Genomic DNA, 14,458 nt, shown 5'->3' with positions numbered 1-14,458 from the left:
GCTGCCACTTTTTCCATCTTCTCCAGTTCATGGCCAACATGTAGAACTTCTGCTCTCGTGGACAGCAGTGTCACTGTTTGCTTATCCTCCCATGCTGTGTCTCCTCTGCACCACCAGTGTGCAGTCACCACCAGGCAGCTTGTACTCCTGCCTCCTGGCCCTTGTCCAGCTGCTATAGTGCTGGAGCCCAGCCAGCTCCAGGAAGGCTTCCATGGCCACAGTGTTACTGCAGCCAGGTGCTGGCTGATGGAACTATGCCCAGTCAGCTCCCTGTACTGGGGAGAAGGAGGACATGGCTGGTCCTGGATCTGTCTGACCTTTGGACCAGAAAGGGGTTCATCCTCACAGCCCTTTGGCCCWTCTGTGTCATCTCTATCCATACAGCTTCTCTCCCCAGACTAGAGGGATATCCAGAGTCAGCAGCCTGACTATCTGGCTTTGGTGGCATATTGATGGAAGAGTTTGGAAGCCAGGTGGAAGCTCCCTGTGTCGTAATAATCCATAATGGTGACCTCAATACACCAAACCCCCTTTTCCTGCAGCCGTTACATTTCGATGTGTACAAATGGAAATAAAAATGATGGAATGATAATTTGAAGGTTTTCTCTTATTAAATTGTCTGTGTTTCTGGGTTGRTATTATTACAGGAGATGTTACCTGTACAGCAGAGATCCTCAGCTCGCAATGTAAAGGAGGACCTGTGCATTCCTCCACTCACACATAGTAAGCTTGTTGTTTAAACCATTTTACCGGTTGAATGTAGAATCTGACAAGTGAGCTAATATTAGTCATAGCATTATTGGAGTTTATAAATTGTGTCCAAGCCACTGCCTTTGGGTGTTAAGTGTTTATGGATATTGTTTTGTTTTTCATGGAGAGTTTAGTTTACCTGCATTATCCTGTGATATCAGCTTTATAACTCATCCATGTCTCCTTCCCTCTGTGTCTACTAGGGCTCCTCCCCTCCTAATGAACAGTGATCAGTAACCATGGAAGTGTTTGTCTGAAGTACTATATGCCTGTCCTTTTTAGCTGATTTATTGACAATGCCACCAGAGGGGGCTAGAGGTTAAACATAAATGGCAGTGCCCTGTTGATGCAGAATACAAAGACATAGTTGTAGTAGGCTACCTGTATGTTTATGCGACTTTCCTTACTATGCATTGATTGAGGAGAGCAACAGGAAATAATGAATTGTTATTCTCCCCTTTTTGATTGTGATGCTAGACAAGGCTGTGATCATAAAGAGGGTCGGTCACGAAAAACTCCTGGCTTTATAGGCTTCTCTTCCTCTTTTGGTTTAATTAAAGCGGTCACCTTGTCTGTTTTGGTAAAGCTGAGGGATGAACCTGAAGAAATGTAACCACAGTTATGTATGCAAGGGCTGACCATACATGATATCAACATTATAGTTTTAACCCTGTTTTGAGGCTATGTGTAACAAGCTTATATTTTGTGTTCTGATGGGGTATGACAGTTGAACTAAGCTCATGAGGCATTTATAAATTATATTCTTCAATGGGTATATCATTCATATGTCCAAAATTGTATGTAGCAACTAAGGATTCTAACTTTAAGCCTACTTGAATAACAAACTTCAAAGACAGTATGACAAGATGAGACTGTCTATATTGACGTCATTGAGTAGCCTATTTAGAGGAGGATAATGAGGTTACACCGGATATTATGCTTGAGTTTAAAGTGGCTGCATGTGGATTGACTTACTGCTCTATTTTCTGTTTTGGTCCAGAGGAGGAGGGGATGGCTCTGATTGAGGTACTGAAGATCAGAGAAAAGTGAGATGACCTCATTTACTAATATTTAGTAGACCAATAGGCCTATTTGTTTTGTACTCTGCTTGCTTTGTTAAGCTTTAGAAAATAAATGGATGCTTATGATGAAATTCAGTTTCAATTTCTTTCCTAAATAACATGATAACATAAACTGAGGCAGCTGAAACCTGAGTTTGTGGAATCCCAGTCACTGAGCTTTTGGTTGTGAAGCCTAGCTGGCAGTGAGCTGACCCACATTACTTTGACTGATGAGGCTTAATGTTAGAGCGTAACATAAAGTACATTTACTACCAGCAGCCCCTTTTTTCTTCTCAGTCTCCAGTTGAATGTTCTGTTTAATGTTCTGCTGTCCGCATAGTTTTAACATATGCATCCACAGTGGAAGATACAGTAGATTCATCAAGTTGCACAGCTGTGCAACAGCTAGGTCCCATGCAGACAGTGTCAGTGTGCTATGATTTTGGGGCCCTAATCATTCGATCTGAGAATGAATTGGACTTAAATGGAGTAAATGTCAGGGAGACCTTGCCACATCTATCATCTGCCATGGGTTTAAATGGTTTTCGATCACCTTTGCAGAGTGGATTTCACAGTTGTCATGTCCCACTGTTGGTATTCAATGGTTTGCCAATGTTTAATTGCACCAAAATTGGTTTCTACTAAGCCTAGTTGTCTTCGGAGTTCATTATTTTTAAGTGGATAAAGATTTGCATGTTAATTTACTCCTATTACTGTACTCGTCTATTTGATTAGGGACTTCCTGCTTTTTCCATACCACAAGGTCACATATTATGTGAAAATGTATTCAATATTGATAATATGGTTTGTCCATGTTGAATTCAGGAACCGGGGGAAATATATTCTCATCTGAGAGTGCTGAGTCCACTCTACATAATTGTATAGGCTAGCCTAGGCATATAACCTGGACAACTCTGAGATTTTTTGCAATAAAAGTATGAGTTTTTAATGGTGCAGATTGTTTTCCCACAACTGCTTTTTGGCATGTATATGACTATTTATGTATGCTTTTGTTGGCATTATATCATATTATGGGCTGTCATTGTTTAGTAATGTATCAGCGGCAGTAGCCTCCATTTAACAAAGCAGATGTGAAATGTGCTTTCAGTCGTAGTTGAGGTTGCATACACTCAGTAACTAAATCATTAAACAATCTGATCCTGAGATGACACTTTAAATCACTCTGTTCAGTGAAATAAAGAATACAAACGCACCACACAATGAAAACCTAGGACACCCTGTAGTAGTGTTTTATTTAGCTAACAGGGTTCAAATAAGCACTCAGACGGTGATGTACTGTAATGGCCATGGCTGCTCTAAACATTACATACTGTAAACCTGATGTTAGAATTTCACAGGCCTACTCAGGCTAGGACAGGGGTTATCTTACCGTCACTAGCAGTTGTGGCTGGGTCTCCCTAATCTGTTAAGATGGTCACAGGTCTTAGTAAGATGTTTTAAATCGGAGTGAAATCAAACTTATTTTTTWAAATGTTATACACAAGTGTATTTTTTTATTGTATTAAAATTATTGATTACAGCTTTCAACTCAAAGATGAATAGGCATTATACAGGTTGTTATAGCAGACTATAGCAACTGGTTGCCAGTTGTTCCACGTTTACGTCGTCAGAGCACTATGAAGTTGGAAGTACATTACCAGTCAAAAGTTTGGACACCTACTAATTCAAGGGTTTTTCTTTATTTTAATTATTTTCAACATTGTAGAATAATAGTGAAGACATAACTATGAAAAAACACGCATGGAATCATGTAGTAACCAAAAAAGTGTTAAACAAATCAAAATATTTTTTATGATAAAAATTCTTCAAATTAGCCACCCTTTGCCTTGATGACCGCTTTGCACACTCTTGGCATTTTCTCAAACGGCTTCAGGAGGAATGCTTTTCCAACAGTCTTGAAGGAGTTCCCACAGATCCTGAGCACTTGTTGGCTGCTTTTYCTTCACTCTGCGGTCCAACTCATCCCAAACCATCTCAATTGGGTTGAGGTCGGGTGATTGTGGAGGCCAGGTCATCTGATGTAGCACTCCATTACTCTCCTTGGTCAAATATTCCTTACACAGCCTGGAGGTGTGTTTTGGGTCATTGTCCTGTTGAAAAACAGATGATAGTCCCACTAAGCGCAAACCAGATGGGTTGGCATATCTCTGCAGAATGCAGTTGTAGCTATGCTGTTCAGTGTGCCTTGAATTCTATATAAATCACTGACAGTGTCAGCAGCAAAGCTGTGGTTTCTTTGCTGCAATTCRACCATGAAGGCCTGATTCACGCAGTCTCCTCTGAACAGTTGATGTTGAGATGTGTCTGTTACTTGAACTCTGTGAAGCATTTATTTGGGCTGCAATATCTGAGGCTGCTAACTCTAATGAACTTATCCTCTGCAGCAGAGTTAACTCTGGGTCTTCCTTTCCTGTGTTGGTCCTCATGAGAGCCAGTTTCATCATAGCAATCGATGGTTTTTGCGACTGCACTTGAAGAAACTTTCAAAGTTCTTAAAATGTGTCTTAAAGTGATGATGGACTGTCGTTTCTCTTTGCTTATTTGAGCTGTTCTTGCAATAATATGGACTTGGTCTTTTACCAAATAGGGCTATCTTCCTGTATACCATCCTACCTTGTCACAACATAACGGATTGGCTCAAACGCATTAAGTAGGAAAGAAATTCCACAAATTAACAAGGCACACCTGTTTATTGAAATGCATGGCAGGTGACTACCTCATGAAGCTGGTTGAGAGAATTCCAAGAGTGTGCAAAGCTGTCATCAAGGCAAAGGGTGGCTAATTTGAAGAATCTTTATTTTTAAATATATTTTGATTTGTTTAACACTTTTTTTGGTTACTGCATGATTCCATATGTGTTATTTCATAGTTGTGATGTCTTCGCTGTTATTCTACAATGTAGAAAATAGTAAWAATAAAAACCCTTGAATGAGTACGTGTGTCACAACTTTCGACTGGTACTGTATGTTTGGTCCAAATGTCACTGAAATGGCCAAGTCTGGAGGTGTCTAAATATTTCCTTCAGAAAATCGAAGAAACAGAGACTGTTTCTAGTGGTTCTTTGAGGCGGTAAAACACTAGGCTATACCAGGACATATAATTTATGTATTTTCTCTGGGTAAATTTTGACATCTTATTTTGAAACTTAAGTAAAAGTATGACTTTTGCTCATGAAGAGGAAATGTTTATGACTGCCTGATTCAGATGTAGCTTGGTCATAAAACCCCATTGGTAAAACAGCCTATGCCAACCATTCTTAACTGGCGGTCCGAATCTGGCTTTCAATTTAATGCCGTTGAGCGTTGTAATAGTACTAAGAACGCAATTTCGGAATTTGGCAGTGCATGGGCAGTTTTCATCTTATGTCATTAACTGACAGATCTTAGAGAGCTATTTGTATGTAACCTGTCAGAAATGTCCAGTTGATCAACTARCCCATGTTGGCTAGGCTGGTAATTTAGGCTAACCAGTTATCTAAGTCTTGTAGTTATCAGGGCTAGATTATGTGCCCATGCGGGCCTCAACCACCTGGCTTACGTTGATTTTGTTGAGTCACTCCGGTACTGTATCATATAAATACACACGGCACGGCAAAATGTGTAGAATTGCAGAAAATGTGCTTTAAAACTGCAAAATGTTATTTCTGCCAACAAGAGGGGTTTGAACCATTTGGGGTCGCGAGGTGGGAGTTTGTTACTACGCCGAAAAATGACAATATCCATCCGGACCTTTGGCATCTAGGAAATGTATGTGACTGAACCTGGCCTATACTATATCTCCMTTTTTAAATTGAATCATCTCCTTCTCTGGGTCTCCTGTTGCCCGTACTGACGTACCCTCACTGTTAGAGCACAGCATAGCTTTTGTGCCATCCAGTCTTTATTTGGTGAATGTGGATAAATGTGTAAGAAATTAAAGGCTATTTACAGTAGTAGGCTATCCATGTATGAATCCATGCTCAGTTTGGTAGCTTTTGAGCTGTGCCCAAACCTAAGGAGTATATGAAAGAGCTATTGGGCCTGGATATTAAATTGTGGCTGGCCTTTTTCCTTATGCTCCATTACAGTATGTTTATAGGTCCTGCTGGTGCAATATTTCTAATGGCACTTAATGAAGGGGCTAATTGCTCTGGTTATTCCACTTTGATATTTTGTGACATTACAAAAGTGTTTTGGTTTCATAGTTGGCACTTTTTCCAGTCATATTTTCCATATTTTTCTGTAACCCAAGAGTCATTTGACATTTTCAGATTTGCATTTGTTGTCGCTGTATTTGAGGAGTGACACCGGCATTATTTATGGCCTGTTTAATAGGAGGAGTGGCTGTGCTGAAATTATAGACATGATGCCTCTCTCTGATTTTGCCTGTTAAATCATTATTAGGAACTCTATTCAGCGATGAGGCTCTAAATTATTCACCCCATTCCTGCCTTTATTACTCTCTTAAGATGATGTTTTAATCACCAKAAAATGCATGAACGTAGGCCTATACATTGAAGGTTTGTGTTAGTACAACAGTAAAGTAGATTGATAGCTTGGCCATGGACAGAAACACATGTCATAAACTGGAATATTTAGAGATGATCAGTCATTGATATTACATGAATGAAAGCTGTAAACGTTAGGCTTGAACAAGGGATAGCACGAAMAATATTTCTTTGCCTGTTGACAGACATACAGTTATTGTAGCAATGTGCAAAAGATCATGAATTGTTTACTGATGTGTGTTCACAACTAAATAAATGAGCTCATTCACCACTGGAACATTAAAACATAACTTTGATTGAATGTTCGGCTACAGTTTATATTAGCTGTGGAATTCAAGACATTGTTTAACTGTTGTGTATAATTTATCACGTTTTGCTTGAATCGCAACCGTAAAGCTAAGCTTGACTGATTTTGGGATGTCACGCAAACCCAAAGATGGACAGGGGAATGTTATTGTCCAGATTCTTAGTTAACATGTTATTGTTATAATTGTGGCATATGTTGAGCTGATCTCAGACCATTTCCATAGTTACACATAAATTCCAACCCTAGACATTGGAATAGATAATGAKGTATTAAACCATTTGGAAATGTAGAATCCTATGTCATCAACCATATGTCAGCTGTGACCCAGAACCATGTATCCCACATCACGCCAAGCATTTGCAGGGAGGTTCACTTCACCTGCTTTCCTAAGAGTGCAAAATGTAATTTTTTGTTGTTGTTGTACTTTTACCCCTTTTTCTCCCCAATTTCATGATATCCAATTGGTAGGTAGTCTTGTCCCATCGCTTGCAACTCCGCTACGGATTCAGGAGAAGCGAAGGTCGAGAAGTCCCGGCCGGCCAAACCCTCCCCTAACCCAGACGACGCTGGGCCAATTGTGCACTACCTCGGGTCTCCTGGTCACGGCCGTCTATGACACAAGGAAGACATCAAACCCTAACTCTAGCCTCCCTTTGCCTTGATGACAGCTTTGCACACTCTTGGCATTCTCTCAACCAGCTTCATGKGGTAGTCACCTGGCATGCATTTCAATTAACAAGTGTGCCTTGTTAAAAGTCCATTTGTGGAGTTTCTTTCCATCTTAATGTTTGAGCCAATCCATTGTGTTGTGACAAGGTAGGGGTGGTATACAGAAGATCAAGTGCTATGATGAAACTGGCTCTCATGAGGACCGCCATAAGAAAGGAAGACCCAGAGTTACTTCTACTGCAGAGGATGCGTTCAYTAGTTACCCGCCTCAGAAATTGCAGCCCAAATAAATGCTTCAGAGTTCAATTAACAGACACATCTCAACATCAACTGTTCAGAGGAGACTGCGTGAATCAGGCCTTCATGGTTGAATTGCAGCAAAGAAACCACTACTAAAGGACACCAATAAGAAGAATAGACTTGCTTGGGCCAAGAAACACGAGCAATGGACATTAGACCTGTGGAAATCTGTCCTTTGGTCTGATGAGTCAAAATCATGGAGGAGGAGGTGTGATGGTGTGGGGGTGCTTTGCTGCTGACACTGTCAGTGATTTATTTAGAATTCAAGGCACACTTAACCAGCATAGCTACCACAGCATTCTGCAGAGATATGCCATCCCATCTGGTTTGTGCTTATTGGGACTTTTTTTGTTTTTCAACAGGACAATGACCCAACACACCTCCAGGCTGTGTAAGGGCTATTTGACCAAGAAGGAGAGTGATGGAGTGCTACATCAGATGACCTGGTCTCCACAATTACCCAACCTCAACCCAATTGAGATGGTTTGGGATGAGTTGGACCGCAGAGTTAAGGAAAAGCAGCCAACAAGTGCTCAGCATATGTGGGAACTCCTTCAAGACTGTTATAAAAGCATTCCAGGTGAAGCTGTTTGAGAGAATGCCAAGAGTGGGCAAAGCTGTCATCAAGGCAAAGGGGGACTACTGTGAAGAATCTAAAATATATTTTGATTTAACACTTTTTTGGGTTACTACATGATTCCATATGTTAAGTCATAGTTTTGATGTCTTCACTATTATTCTACAATGTAGAACATTTTAAAAATAAAGAACAACCCTTGAATGAGTAGGTGTGTCCAAACTTTTGACTGGTACTGTCAGTACCCGTAGAACACTCCTATTGTTTCAGACCCTATCAGCTGCGTGGAACCTGCTGCACTGTAAAAGGGTTACTGTGAATTTGACAGTAGCTTACAGGCTGCTTGATGGTTAGTAAAATGATGTATTTCATATTACAGTACAGCTACTGTAATATAAATATGGTATCAAAGCAAGTACTGTGTAATGACACACAGTACCTTTTAAAATATACTGTATTACATTGTAAAAACAAACAAACAAAGGCTTCCAAACTGGAAGCGACTGCAGGGCAAAACAGACCAAAAGGACATGGTAAAATGCTCAACCATTTTAAGGTTTAAGACTTGCTGCCAATCTGTCCCCTATACATCTTACATTGATGTGGCATTATATCCACATAGGAGCTAAATTGGTACCGCATTCTCACTCACAAGGTGCATCAAATATAGCCTCTTACAAGGCACGCTTCAAAATATGTTAATGAGACTGGAAACAACACCATGCACCCACTAGTGGTCATTTGGTTTTTGACGCTCCAAAGATACGGTACGTTACGGTTCTCTATTCTGTGGGGTAGAATTACAGTACCATTTGAAATACAGCAATTCTTTCCCCGCTCCCAACATTTTCCCACAATGCAACATAATGTACAATATGCTGCAGTAAAACATTTCAAGTTATTTTACTGCTGATAAAAATGAGTGTATAATTTACAATTTACTGTTACAGTATGGGTTACAGTGTGGGAAAACAACAGTTTGTTCTGCTCTTAGCTGATGGACATTGAAAGGGGTAAAATTGTATTGTACTGTTGATCTTGTATCTTCTCTTTTCCCTTTTCTCTCTAGTAGGCAACGCATTCCTTGAATTCATGTGATCATTTTAAGTGTTATTTCCATTTCAAGGGAAAATCTAGTTCATGCGTTTTATTGGACTTGCAGCTGTCATGGGAACACTTATGAAAATGGGATTTAGTCCACAATGTGCTCCATGTCAGTAACAGACTAGGAGAGCTGATAGCTTTAAAGGAAATCTTATTTTTTTTTTTTTTTTTACTGTAACACATTGGTATACCATTCTACAATACGATAAATTCAACTCTAAAGGGTACAACAGCAGTGTGTACTACTGTATATCTGTGTTATGACTCTTTCCAATTCCTAATCTCTCTTCTCCTTTTGATCATCACATGTCAGTTAGCATGAGTGTGTTAAAGGTAATGGCTAAAGCAGGCGCATTGACAACAAAAACAAAGAGTTCCTTCTGGCTTTTCTCCTACAAMGAAAGCCAGCACAGTGCTACAGACCGGTCACCCTGTGGAAATGAAGAACGTGGCAGAAGAATGACATCATCCACCCCAAAAATCTGGAAAGGAACAAACGACTGAAGATTGCACAGAGGTCAATAAATCATTGAGTTTATTGAGGATGTAAGGAAGTAGGATGAAAGCAGAGTCTCAGTATTACAATTAAATGCATTTGAACTTGTAATATTTTATTGTTTTTGTCTGCTACAAAGCCGTACACTGTTGTGAATGCTTATAGCAAGCCATATAATGCATTAATAGCTGTCTCATTTTTGAAAACTTGATGCTCTTCTCTGTTTGTCCTGGAACTGAATGACCTATGTTCTCTTTTCTCTGCACTTTAGATCTTCAGACTCAGACAGACTTGGACGGCATGACATGGTAGGAYAGTAAGAAGTTGCTCACTGCATCACACCCTGCTCYAACTGTTTCAAGAAGTATATGATCGAATAGTCTATTCAAACACAGGACCGATAAGAATGTCCTCACAGAGAAAAGGGAACAGAAGTGGGTTGGAAGAACTTGAAACTTTGGTCATCAGTTTTTACCCCAGGTTTTACAGCTATCAGATCTAGACATTACCACATTTTGAAGCCAGTTCAAGCTCAGTTCAATGGTTTTGGTCATTGAGAAAGTTGAATTATTCCACATTTGATACTGACAAATGCAATAAACAACTAAGGATATTTTTCTTCAGCCAGCTACACTGCATTAGCCAATATACTATGTGTGATTCTCTGTTTCTAAATGTTTCCAATGACTACCATATGGATGATAATACTTTTGTGACCATCATTTGGTGTGGTTTGGATATAGACAGGGAAAAATATACTGGTTAGTCTTTTATTGCACACTATTTATTATTAGAATGATTCCACCCATGCTGTTTAGAATTGTGTTTTTGCTGATTTGTGAAGTGGTACCATTCTCTGCTCTATTCAGTGACATGCTATACTGCATGCTATACTGTATGTCGCCTCCATGGGAAAGTCTTTGTTACGTGCCAGTTTCCTTTTCCCAGTCTGATGTAGGGCATATTTGTTTATATATGAAAACAAAGGTCAAAGAAGAATACTCTAGTATGACCAGACTGGCTGAGGAATGTTCTTCACATTACCCATAACTGCATGTCACCATTAAGAGTGGAATATGGTACATTTGGGCTTTAAAAAAAAAAAAGGCACTTAACATCAGAGCACTTTGCAGTAAATTATCTTCGTAAAGTTGTAAAATATAGGCCTATAGACATTCTTGATAGAGGCCCTAACTAACACTGATGCCTCTCAACAATGGGCCTATGAGATCATAATGTCCATGCATTTCTCATTCTGTGGTCGGTTAAAATGACTCTATAACTGTCTGCCCTGGAAGCTTTGACAGATTTACAGTATGTGTTTTACATTGTGCTGCATGGATGCGTTCAGATTTCAGAAAACATTTGCACATGCCTAACGCCTTGTACACACATGGATGGAATTCCATTGACTGTACGTCCTTTTCATGCAGTCTTGCCCCACTACTGCTCGGATAAGTCAATGCAAAATAATTATAAAACAATATTGTTCATCTTTTTGTGTTTCATAATTTTCCTTCACTTTGCAAGTGGCTGAATCTATCTCACTGTATAGTGTTTATAATGCAAGATGGAGGAGAGCCCGTCTCTCGTCAGATTGCATTTATTTTGGGAGATTGAAAAATATGGCCTTTTCAGTCAAGACAGGAGAAACATATTGTTTCAGGTGAAAATAAAACATGTTTAGTTACTTTTTCCTCAACTTGTTTCTCTTAMTTTCTAGCAAGTCAAGCTAGCATACACAGAGCAACTAAAGTTAGCTACTGTAGCTAGCTACCTAGATCGTTTGTGTGTATGCATTGATATGTAGGCTGTGTGCCTTTTWAAAAAATGTATGTAGTTCTGTCCTTGAGCTGTTCTTGTCTAATGATATTCTGTATTATGTCATTCTGTATTATGTTTCATGTTTTGTGTGGACCCCAGGAAGAGTAGCTGCTGCTTTTGCAACAGCTAATGGGGATCCTAATAAAATACCAATACCAAAAGCTAGACTAGATTGAAGATTCTGTAGCTACACCTAATAATTATCATCATAAACAAACATCATTACCATCACAATTTCTTCAGCTTCCCTGAAACATTGCCTCAGATCAGAACCTGTCTGCAATTGCTGTATTGTACCATGATTGTTGTTGCAGGCAGATAACTATGTTGACAGCACAGCAACCCCTCATCAGCTTGGTTCAGCCTTCACTAGGTTGCTCAGCAAAGACTGTAGTGTACTGCAAGGCAGAGATTGTCTTATGATACAGTACCTTTGTGAAAGCTACATGACAGAGATGGAAAGATAGGAGAAGCAGAGGTGAGGGGTAATTCAAACGCCAATAGGAAAACATGACTATTTTATCAAGGTCCGCCTGAAAGCCTGTGGAGTTTGAGTAAAGAGGGAAGGATGGAGAGCTAAGTGTGCACTGGTGCTCATCAGGTGGAGGGGAGAGAGTGATAGAGTGATAGATGAGGGTATGCTGGCATAAAGACTGATGATATACTACTGCTGGCTGTTTTTAGCTGTTTGTATATAGACCAAATGCCTTTTAAATTATACTGAACAAAAAATATAATCAGTCAATTGAAATAAATTCAATAGGCCTTAATWTATGGATTTCACWTGACTGGAAATACAGATATGCATCTGTTGGTTGCAGATACCTTTAAAAAAAAGGTGGGGGCGTGGACCAGAAAACCAGTCAGTATCTGGCWGTGGTGGGAAAAGTACCCAATTGTCATACTTGAGTAAAAGTAAAGTTACCTAGAAAATGACTCAAAAGTGAAGGTCAACCAGTAAAATACTACTTGAGTAAAAGTCCAAAGGTTTTTGGTTTTAAATATACAAACACGGGGTCAGATTTACCAAATGGAGGGCGAGTTTAACAAAAAAAATACAGATAGGAATAAGAAATAAAAGTAACAAGTAATTAAAGAGCAGCAGTAAAATAACAATAGCGAGACTATATAACAGGGGGAATCTGCAAACAACTGTACAGCAGAGAGTCCGTCTTTTTTTTGGCACTCCAGACATACACACAGAAACAAATCCAGTGTAGTCTAMACAGACAAAGTATTTGTATCAAATCAAATTATATGTCACATGCCCCGAATACAACAGGGTGTAGACTTTACCGTGAAGTGCTTGCTTGCAAGCCCTTCCCAACGATGCAGTAAAACAAAACAATCCAGAACATCCCAAACATGCTCAATGGGTGAGGTGTCTGGTCAGTATACAGGCCATGGAAGAACTGGGACATTTTCAGCTTCCAGGAATTGTGTACAGATCCTTGCGACATGGGGCCGTGCATTATCATGCTGAAACATGAGGTGATGGCGGCGGATGAATGGCACAACAATCATCCTCAGGATCTCGTCACGGTATCTTTGCATATTCAAATTGCCATTGATAAAATGCAGTTGTGTTCGTTGTCCGTAACTGATGCCTACGCATACCATAACCAAACCGCCACCATGGGGCACTACAACGTTGACATCAGCAAACCGCTCGCCCACACGACGCCATACAAGCTGTCTGGCATCTGGCCGGTACAGTTGAAACCGGGATTCATCCGTGTAGAGCACACTTCTCCAGCGTGCCAGTGGCCACCGAAGGTGAGCATTTTCCCACTGAAGTCGGTTACGMCGCTGAACTGCAGACAGGTCCAGACCTTGGTGATGACAACGAGCACGCAGATGAGCTTCCCTAAGATGGTTTCTGACAGTTTGTTAAAAAAATATTTGGTTGTGCAAAACCACCTGTTCATCAGTTGTCTGGGTGGCTGGTTTCAAATGGTCCCGCAGGTGAAAAAGCCAAATGTGGAGGTCCTGGGCTGGCTACAAGTGGTCTGCGGTTGTGAGGTCGGTTGGATGTACTGCCAATTTCTCTAAAACGATGTTGGAGGCTGCTTATGGTAGAGAAATTAACATTAGATTCTCTGGCAACTGCTCTGGTGGACTGTAGTCAGCATACCAATTACACGCTGTGGCATTGTGTGACAAAACTGCACATTTTAGAGTGGCCTTTTATTGTCCCCAGCACAAGAAGCACCTGTGTAATGATCATGCTGTTTAATCAGCTTCTTGATATGCCACACCTGTCAGATAGATGAATTATCTTGGCAAAGGACAAATAATCACTAACACTGATGTAAACAAACATTTGGGAGAAATAAGCTTTTTTATGCGTATGGAAAATTTGGGGTATCTTTTATTTCAACTCATGAATCATGGGACCAACACTTTACATGTTGCGTTTATATTTTTGTTCAGTATATATTCCATTTTGGGGCGGCAGGTAGCCTAGTGGTTTGAGTGTTGTGCTAGTAACCGAAAGGTTGCTAGATCGAATCCCTGAGTTGACAAGGTAAAAATCTGTCATTCTGCCCCTGAACAAGGCAGTTAACCCACTGTTTCTAGGCCGTCATTGTAAATAAGAATTCTTTCTTAACTGACTTGCCTAGTTAAAAAAGGTTACATTTAAAAAAAARKTTTTTTTTCCTGTGGTTCCACTCCTTGTCCTTACTACATGCAGGGTTGGGGAGTAATGGATTAAATGTAAAACCACAGATTTCATAGTGGTCTCTCTTGTGGCCAGACTCGCTCAGGTGGAACACTTTTTCAATGCTGATTTCAATGTCATTGAGGAACAGAGAAGTGTAAATATTTTTTYCGCAAAACATCCTTTCTGAATTTAAAAGTA

This window comes from Salvelinus sp. IW2-2015, linkage group LG33 (genome assembly GCF_002910315.2).
Source record: "Salvelinus sp. IW2-2015 linkage group LG33, ASM291031v2, whole genome shotgun sequence".
NCBI lineage: Eukaryota > Metazoa > Chordata > Actinopteri > Salmoniformes > Salmonidae > Salvelinus > Salvelinus sp. IW2-2015.
Note: the sequence above shows the minus strand (reverse complement) of the source record.